A 10,696-nucleotide genomic window follows, 5' to 3' on the forward strand; every position below is an offset into this window, starting at 1 on the left:
GATCAAGCAGTCAAGCTTACGAGAAGCATTGTTGGAATTTCTTTATATTTTGTAACTCAATCAGAACGTAATCTGAATTGAGAGTGTGTCACTAAGAGTTCATTTCGAGGGATTGGATCAGATTTTTGCAAGTCATTGTATAAATTAGATTCTTCTAGTGGAAATCATTTTGGAAACAGAAGAAGGGGAGACGTAGAAGTTTTAACTTCGAACTTTCATAAAAAAAATTTGTGTTCAGTATTTTTATTTGATGCAAAATTTATATTCTATCTGCCTTAAGCTATCGAGTTCAATTAATTTGTGAGAATATGTCACGCCACGGGCCCAGGTCCGTGTTTGCGCGACTGCACAATGGGATCCTATAGCAACTGTTAGAGTAGGTTCCCGTCGAGCCAAGTGTTGGCCGAGGGTCCTTGAGATAACTCTTGTATGACAATATTTATTTTAATAATATTTAAATTATTTAATTTGGCACATCTTTATCTGAATACACATGCTAGCTGCATAGATAAAACCCTTGAATATACAAATAGTAGGAGAATATGAGATGGTCATGGGATGACTATCATGAAACTCATATTTGGAATACTGTATATTCTAAATCATTCCTAGTTGATTCAGCCGCCACAAAGAATGATAAAGGCCGCTCGAGCTTAAGACTAGTATTTGCGATGTGAGTACCACGTTTCATTGGTAGGGGACATGGTGATATCCAATCATGCAAATAGGTTCTCCTTGTAGAGTGCACTGAACAACCCTTCCTAAAAGACTTTCCAAGTGGTTATCACTTATCGAGTGGAGAAGTCCTAGTTTATGGTTGTACATCATTAGTCCTTATGACTCGGGACAACATGGAGACTCTATATGCTAGAGCTTCACTTTGACTTGTTTACCAACTCATATGGGGTCATCAGGTGGCAAGGTTGGGTGTTGTGTCGAAACATATAGGAATCAATGTATTGTAGTCGGGGATTCACCGCTTACCTACGGGTATGAATATCCTATGTGTTCTTATGCATATGTAGCTTGAAATCTCTGATCAGAGTCGGTGGTAATTAAGAAAGGATTTCTTGAATTACACCTTCGATGAAACTACGACATGACACATAGTTATCGATTCATTGACAACTCTTGATATACCAATGGTTGTCGAATCGATCGGGATATACGAGTTGAAGGGATCGTACTGTACGCTAACCATAATTGATTGGTTCTTGCAGACACTATCATTTGATACCTAGGGAGTCATGTAAGCGATGTTGCTAGACGTTTAACATGACTGGTTGGGTATTATCAGACTTGAGTTTTCTGGCATTCTTATTATCAAGGGATTTATTAATACGAATGGAACTATATGGGGTATGCTCACATTGAGACGACCCTTACTCTATAATTAATAAATAAATATGCGGAAATTTTTTTTTTTTTTTTAAATATGTACATACATGCCTATACATATATGCACAGAATAAATAGATTTAAAAAAATAAATAACTTGAATAAAAATAATGCAACAACTCGAAAACTTAACATTTCATAATATAAATATCTGAGTCATGCGTTAAATAAAATACTGAAAAAAGTGAAATAAATTAAAGTTTTGCATGCACTGAAAATTACTTAAAATAAAATATCCCAAATCACAACCACTGAAAATAATTAAAATGTAACATGCTAAAAATTCGAGACATGCATAAAGACTCAGACAACGGTCACGGGGGATCACTGCAAGTCTGCTCATACGTCCTCGCCGCCGGTAGGAGCTACATCCTCCTCCACGTACTCACCTGCACCATACCAGTGTAGTGAGCCTAGAGGCCCAACATGCTAACATAACAAGGGTTTAAAATAATTTAAATCACTTTAATACTAATACATAACATATACATGAATGAGCATGCTTAAAATAATATCATGACATAACATAACATAAATTAACTTAAATATCATAATCATACATAATACATAAACATTGTTGAGCAAAGTATTTTCTAACATCGCATGGTTGTATCCATAGTGTAACCTTAAATCATACATCAAATACTGATCAGCGTGGAAACCAACGTACATGGCGGTGACGAATCACCTCTTAAATTGGCAGTAAACTGCCCTTCAATAGTTCACATATGGGGACGAGTCCCCCTTAAATTGTCACACTACTTCAACTTCCAACATAAAATATTTTCTTTTGCTCAACCTTAAACATTAAATCATGCATAAAAATTATTTCATGAATGCATGTACTTAAATAAAATGTGTGTCCTTCATATATATTTAATTTAATTTCATACTAATATATAAATATAAGAAATATAACTTCAATGCATAAAAATAATTAAATATATAATCAGGACACATGCAAATTTCTCATGGATTGTACTGACTGCTGGCCCTAACACTCAAGCCCATTTACTTAAATCTGACCCATTAACACTAAGACTGGCTCATTAACATACTTAAGCCCCACATTACATTTCTAAGCCCAATTAATTAATTAAAGCCCATCAAAACATTCCTGGCCCAATAACAACCTATTCTGGCTCAATGGGCCCAAAAGCCCAAAGACTGGTCCAATAACTTTCATGGGCCCCAAGGCCTATGAAAATTAGAGGACTCACTTAATTAATTTAATTAAGCCCAATAATAATTAAATTTAACCCAAATAATTAAATGGAACTCAAATCATTTTATTTCAAATTAATTGGCCCAAAAAACAATTAAATCCTAAAATACTTTAAAATTAAAAAGACTCGAGTTCGGCCCACCTAACCCGGACCCGGACCAACTTAACCCGACCCACCACACTACTGACCCGACCCAGGACATAGACCCAACCCGGAACCAACCCTAACCCTAAACCCGTCGCCCCCCATTTTCCCGTCTCGGCTGCGGCCGTGAGCAGCAGCCACTCCTTGGCTGCTGCCGGCCTGCTCCGGCCGCCCAGACGTAGCCCACGTCTGGGCGGTTCGAACCTAGCCCCTGAACCCAAACCATGCAGCCCAGCCCCTAGCCGAACCAAGCCCTTCCCGAGAACCCTAACCTGCGTCCCCCCTTGGCCGATTGCCTCTTAGCTCCAAGTCTGGGCCCGTTTGGCTCGAGCCACTCGAGCCATTCGAACCTAGACTCCCCTTAGGCGATCTAGGGACCTTTACCAGCAGCCTAGACACAACCATGGCAAACCAAACGTGAACATGATCAAGAAACACAAAACAAATGCATACAACCAAACCGATCCCGTTTTGTTTCTGAAAAATTTTCGAAGGAATTCTGATTCTCACGCACACACACACATAATAACTGATATGGTACAAAAAAAAAAGAGAAAGAATCATGCCTTGATAATTAAATTGACGAAGATAGATGCGTTTACGGGCTCCGAGACGACGAACGGACCAAAAACCTTCAAATCTAGAGCTTGATCGGCTAAGGGCTTGTGGTTTTCTGTCAAAGCATGAGGGAGGCTGATGAAGAAGGTTGGAGGCGGCTAAGGGAGAGGGAGACGTGAGTTTAGGGTAGATAGGATAGATTTTTGATTAATTAGAATTTAATTAGGATAATAACTTATTTAGGAAGATAATATACCCTAAAACAAATATTTAAAAACCCCTAATAATAATTATAATCTGATGGAAAAAGCTAAATCCCGAAATATTAAAATAGGAAATTTTTAAAATTTAATAAAAGGCATTAAAATGACTTATTTTGGCTAAAAATAAACTCCTAAATAAATATATAATTAAATACTAAAATTTTCTTGACAAACACCTTAAAATATTATTTTAAGGCTCATAAACTCACAAAATATTTTTGGCTAAAAATTTTGGTATCTCGTCCGTCCACGGTCCCGTCTACGCGATCAAAACCATTAAATTTCCATAAATCATGAAAATCACTAATTATGGGTTAATTGCTTAAAATAACCTAAAACATGCACAAATAATTCCACATAATTATTTAACCCATAATCTAAAATTCTAAATTAATAAATTTCCTAATTATGCATGCGAATTCACGTATTTAAAATACCGGGTGTTACAATTCTCCCCCCTTAAATTGGATTTCGTCCTCGAAATTAAAGTACTTACCCGAACAACTACGGGTAGCGAGTCCTCATATCTGCCTCGGTCTCCCAAGTAGCTTCCTCCTCCGATTGATTCAGCCACTGGACTCTGACCATCGGTATGACACACGTCCTAAGCCTCCGCTCCTCCCTAGCCAAGATCCGTATAGGCCTCTCCTCAAATGCTAACTCCGGTGTCAACTGAAGAGGCTCAAAATCCAACACATGCGACGGGTTAGAGACATATCTCCGAAGCATGGATACATGGAAAACGTTGTGCACTGCCGCTAGCCCTGGTGGTAGAGCTAAACGGTAGGCCAACGTGTCAACTCTCTCCAAGATCTCGAATGACCCTATATATCTCGGATTAAGCTTGCCTCTCCGGCCAAATCGCACTACTCCCTTCATAGGTGACACCTTCAGGAATACGTGATCACCTACAGCGAACTCCAAATCTCGTCGTCGAGTATCTGCATAACTCTTCTGACGACTCTGAGCAGTCCTCATCCGATCCCGAATCTGAGTCACAATGTCAGCTGTCTGCTGCACAATCTCAGGACCAAGTAAAATCCTCTCACCAACCTCATCCCAATGCATAGGAGAACTGCATATCCTCCCATACAATGCTGCATAAGGAGCCATACCTATAGACGACTGAAAACTGTTGTTATAGGTAAACTCCACTAATGGCAGTCTAGTCTCCCACGAGCCCTGAAAATCGATGACACAAGCTCTCAGAAGATCCTCGAGAACCTGGATCACTCTCTCAGACTGACCATCTGCCTGGGGATGGAATGCGGTGCTGAACAAAAGTCTAGTCCCCAAAGCTGTGTGCAGACTCTTCCAAAACGCGGATGTGAATCTCGGATCTCTGTCTGACACAATCGACACTGGTATGTCATGCAACCTAACAATCTCCTTGATGTAAAGCTCTGCATACTGTGTCAATGAGTAAGTAGTCCTCACCGGCAAGAAATGAGCTGACTTGGTGAGTCTATCCACAATCACCTAAATCACTGTGCAACCTCTGGCACTCCTCGGTAAGCCAACCACAAAGTCCATCGTAATATTCTCCCATTTCCATTCCGGAATAGAAAGAGGTCTAAGAAGTCCTGCTGGACGCTGATGCTCTGTCTTGACTTGCTGACAAGTCAAGCACTCTGACACCACTCTCCCGATGTCTCTCTTCATCCCGGGCCCCCAATACAATAGCTGCAAATCTCTGTACATCTTCGTACTTCCGGGGTGAATGGAGTATGGAGATGTGTGAGCCTCTGCTAAAATCTCAGCTCTCAACTGATCGACATTCGGTACCCACATCCTACCACGGTACTGAACAATGCCATCCACAACTGTATACAGGAGATTACCCTTGGCCTCATCTCTCTGTCTCCATCGCTGCAACTCCTCATCAGTAGACTGTCCATCCCTGATCCGATCTCGCAGAATTGGCTGCACCGTCAACACTGACAAGCTCGGTGCATGACCACTCGAATAACACTCCAAGTCAAATCTCTGAATCTCGCTCTGTAGTGGTAACTGTACGGTCAAACATGATACCACTGACGACTTTCGACTCAAAGCATCTGCTACTACATTAGCTTTACCCGGATGGTAGCTAATGTCACAGTCATAATCCTTCACCAACTCCAACCATCTCCGTTGCCTCATGTTCAACTCCTTCTGAGTGAAGAAGTACTTGAGGCTCTTGTGATCAGTAAAAATCTTGCACCTCTTGCCATACAGATAGTGCCTCCAGATTTTCAAAGCGAAAACCACTGCTGCTAACTCCAAGTCATGCGTCGGGTAATTCTGCTCATGAACCTTCAGCTGCCTCGACGCATACGCAATAACCTTGCCACACTGCATAAGTACTGCGTCTAAACCCAGCTTAGACGCGTCGGTGTACACTACTAGCTCCTCGTGTGGTACTGTCACCGCTAACACCGGTGCAGTAGTGAGTGCTTCCTTCAGCTGATCGAAGCTCCTCTGACAGTCTGAACTCCAGATAAACTTCGCGTTCTTCTTGGTTAAGGAAGTCAAGGGTACTGCAATAGAGGAAAAACTCATGATGAACTTCCTATAATATCCTGCCAAATCCAAGAAACTGCGAATCTCCGAAGCATTCTTCGAAATACCCCAATTCTGCACTGCCTCAACCTTCGACTGATCAACTGCAATCCCATCTCTCGAAATAATGTGGCCAAGAAATTCCACCTGCTCGAGCCAAAACTCGCACTTGCTGAACTTGGCATACAAACGATGCTCCCTCAAAGTCTGCAAGGCTGTCTGTAGATGCTGTCTATGCTCCTCAATGCTCCTAGAGTAGATCAAGATATCATCAATGAAGACTATGATGAACTGATCTAGATACGGCTGAAAAACTCGGTTCTTGAGATCCATGAAAACCGCTGGAGCATTGGTCATCCCAAATGGCATCACTAGGAACTCGTAATGCCCATACCGTGTCCGGAAAGCAGTCTTGGACACATCTGCATCTCTAACCCGCAGCTGATGATAACCAGATCGCAGGTCGATCTTGGAGAACACTGAAGCTCCCTGCAACTGATCAAATAAAACCTCTATCCTCGGCAGTGGATACTTATTCTTCACTGTGACCCTATTGAGCTCTCGATAATCGATGCACAGTCTCATACTGCCATCCTTCTTCTTCACAAATAACACTGGAGCTCCCCATGGAGAAAAGCTAGGACGAACAAAGCCTTTCTCTAATAATTCCTGTATCTGCTCCTTCAACTCTTTCATCTCGGTAGGAGCAAGTCTGTATGGTGCCTTAGAGATAGGCACGGTGTCTGGCACTAAGTCAATGCTGAACTCCACATCTCTCACTGGTGGAATTCCTGCAACATCCTCCGGAAAGACATCTGGAAAGTCACGAACCACCTCTATCTCTGATAATGATTTGCTAGATGGTTCTGAGGCCGTGACAATACTCGCTAGAAACCCCTGGCAACCCCGTCTCAACAACTTCCTCACCTGAATAAGAGATATCACCTGAGGAAAATCACTGCTCTGAGATGCATGGAAAGTAAACGGGTCGCCTCCTGACGGTTTCACTGACACTGACCTCCGACGAAAATCAATCGAAGCTCCATTGACTGTCAACCACTCCATACCCAATATCAAATCAAAGCCGCTTAACGGCAAAACCACTACATCTGCGCGAATGAAGTGTCTCTGTAGCTCTAACTCCAGCTCTCGGATGACACTAGAGGTAGTAATAATCTGTCCTGACGGCATAGTGACATCATAACCACTGTTGGCAATCTCCGGTGTGATGCCTATCCGTCTGATGAACTCTAGGGAGATAAACGAATGCGTAGCCCCTGAATCTAGCAACGCAAACGTGGAGTTACCTCCAACTAAAATTCTCCCTGCACGCAGAAGAATCCCAACAATTTCATGTCACTACTAAACTTTCCCCCAACAAGACACTAATAACCCTTAATTCTAATCACAAGTAAAACATGCTTCTTATTCTAACATGCAGATAGATAACCCAAATAACAACAATTTCTCAAGAAAACGAGATTCTTAACTAAAGGGAAAATTATAAAATTCTAGGGATAAGATATACCGGTGATCAAGGAGGTGTCTGGGTCTGCCTCCTCCGCCTGCATGACGAACACTCTACCAGCCGTGTTCTTCTTCCTCGGGCAGTTAGCTATCTGATGCCCTTGCTCTCTGCAGTGATAACAAACTCCTGCTCCCAACAGACAAGGTCCCGAATGCATCTTCTGACACTTTGGGCAAGTAGGAAAACCTATAGAATTAGGGGCCCCGCCCCTCTGCTGTTGTGGCCTCTGCTGCTGCGGCCTCTGCTGCGGATTCGGGCCCTTAGCCGGCCCAGTAAACTGCTTCTTCGCAGGAGGCTGCGAAGATGGTCGCTGATACCCCGACTGAAACTGTCTCTTCCCCTGCTGCTCTCGCTGCATCTCTCTCCTACCCTCCTCTAACCTCAGTGCTCTACTAACTGCCGCCTCATATGTAGCGACGTCCATCATATGTACGTCGTGCTTAATATCCGCTCTCAGTCCCTCCACAAACTGCATCATCTTCTCCGGTGGACTGTCTGCAATCAGAGGCACAAAATGACAGCCCCTCTCGAACTGGCTCACGTACTCCACCACTGACCTGTCCCCCTGCCGGAGACTCATAAACTCCCGGATCATGCGACTCCTCACATCCTCTGTGAAATACTTGGCGTAGAAGACACGCCTGAACTCCGCCCAAGACAGTGTAAGGAGGTGTACTCCTCTGACAGCACCCTCCCACCAAAGAGCTGCGTCTCCCCTCAACATATACATCGCACAGTTCACCCTGTCCGCATCTGTGATCCCCATATATGCAAAGATGAACTCCAAAGAACGAATCCATCCCTCAGCCACCAATGGATCGGTGGTACCAAGAAACTCCTTCGACCCCTTCTTCTGGAACCGCTCAGCTACATCCTCCTCATGGGACATTCTGGGACGTGAAGCCTGCTGCTCTAACAGAGCAGTAACTCCTGCCATCAAAGTAGCATTGGCCTGCTCCAATGCTGGAAGTGGGTTCTGTGGAGGTGGAGGTGGAGGTGTAGGTGGAGATCCCCCACGTCTGTTCATCGGTCTGGGAGGCATTCTGCACCACCACATATTTCTTTACGTAAATCGCCATGCATAACTAAGTGGTTTAAAATTAATGCTAACTTAAATCCTTAAAAGTAAATCATACTATAAACACTTAAAACTTACAGACCGGTAGCGTGGATTTCTGAGCTCGCATAGCAGTAATGACCCCTCCAAGGACCGTGCTTTGATACCAACTGAGACGACCCTTACTCTATAATTAATAAATAAATATGCGGAAAATATTTTTTTTTTAAATATGTACATACATGCCCATACATATATGCACAGAATAAATAGATTTAAAAAAATAAATAACTTGAATAAAAATAATGCAACAACTCGAAAACTTAACATTTCATAATATAAATATCTGAGTCATGCATTAAATAAAATACTGACAAAAGTGAAATAAATTAAAGTTTTGCATGCACTGAAAATTACTTAAAATAATATATCCCAAATCACAACCACTGAAAATAATTAAAATGTAACATGCTAAAAATTCGAGACATGCATAAAGACTCAGACAACGGTCACGGGGGATCACTGCCAGTCTGCTCATACGTCCTCACCGCCGGTAGGAGCTACATCCTCCTCCACGTACTCACCTGCACCATACCAGTGTAATGAGCCTAGAGGCCCAACATGCTAACATAACAAGGGTTTAAAATAATTTAAATCACTTTAATACTAATACATAACATATACATGAATGAGCATGCTTAAAATAATATCATGACATAACATAACATAAATTAACTTAAATATCATAATCATACATAATACATAAACATTGTTGAGCAAAGTATTTTCTAACATCGCATGGTTGTATCCATAGTGTAACCTTAAATCATACATCAAATATTGATCAGCGTGAAAACCAACGTACGTGGCAGTGACGAATCACCTCTTAAATTGGCAGTAAACTGCCCTTCAATAGTTTACATATGGGGACGAGTCCCCCTTAAATTGTCACACTACTTCAACTTCCAACATAAAATATTTTCTTTTGCTCAACCTTAAACATTAAATCATGCATAAAAATTATTTCATGAATGCATGTACTTAAATAAAATGTGTGTCCTTCATATATATTTAATTTAATTTCATACTAATATATAAATATAAGAAATATAACTTCAATGCATAAAAATAATTAAATATATAATCAGGACACATGCAAATTTCTCATAGATTGTACTGACTGCTGGCCCTAACACTCAAGCCCATTTACTTAAATCTGGCTCATTAACACTGAGACTGGCCCATTAACATACTTAAGCCCAACATTACATTTCTAAGCCCAATTAATTAATTAAAGCCCATCAAAACATTCCTGGCCCAATAACAACCTATTCTGGCTCAATGGGCCCAAAAGCCCAAAGACTGGTCCAATAACTTTCATGGGCCCCCAAGGCCCATAAAAATTAGAGGACTCACTTAATTAATTTAATTAAGCCCAATAATAATTAAATTTAACCCAAATAATTAAATGGAACCCAAATCATTTTATTTCAAATTAATTGGCCCAAAAACCAATTAAATCCTAAAATACTTTAAAATTAAAAAGACTCGAGTCCGGCCCACCTAACCCAGACTCGGACCAACTTAACCCGACCCACCACACTACTGACCCGACCCAGGCCATAGACCCGACCCGAAACCAACCCTAACCCTAAACCCGTCGCCCCCCCTTTTCCCGTCTCGGCTGCTGCCGGCCTGCTCCGGCCGCCCTTGGCCGGAGCGCCGCCGCCCAGACGTAGCCCACGTCTGGGCGGTTCGAACCTAGCCCCTGAACCCAAACCATGCAGCCCATCCCCTAGCCGAACCAAGCCCTTCCCGAGAACCCTAACCTGCGTCCCCCCTTGGCCGATCGCCTCTTAGCTCCAAGTCTGGGCCCGTTTGTCTCGAGCCACTCGAGCCATTCGAACCTAGACTCCCCTTAGGCAATCTAGGGACCTTTACCAGCAGCCTAGACACAACCATGGCAAACCAAACGTGAACA

This window comes from Henckelia pumila, unplaced genomic scaffold, assembly GCF_033568475.1.
Source record: "Henckelia pumila isolate YLH828 unplaced genomic scaffold, ASM3356847v2 CTG_461:::fragment_3, whole genome shotgun sequence".
Classification (NCBI taxonomy): Eukaryota; Viridiplantae; Streptophyta; class Magnoliopsida; order Lamiales; family Gesneriaceae; genus Henckelia; species Henckelia pumila.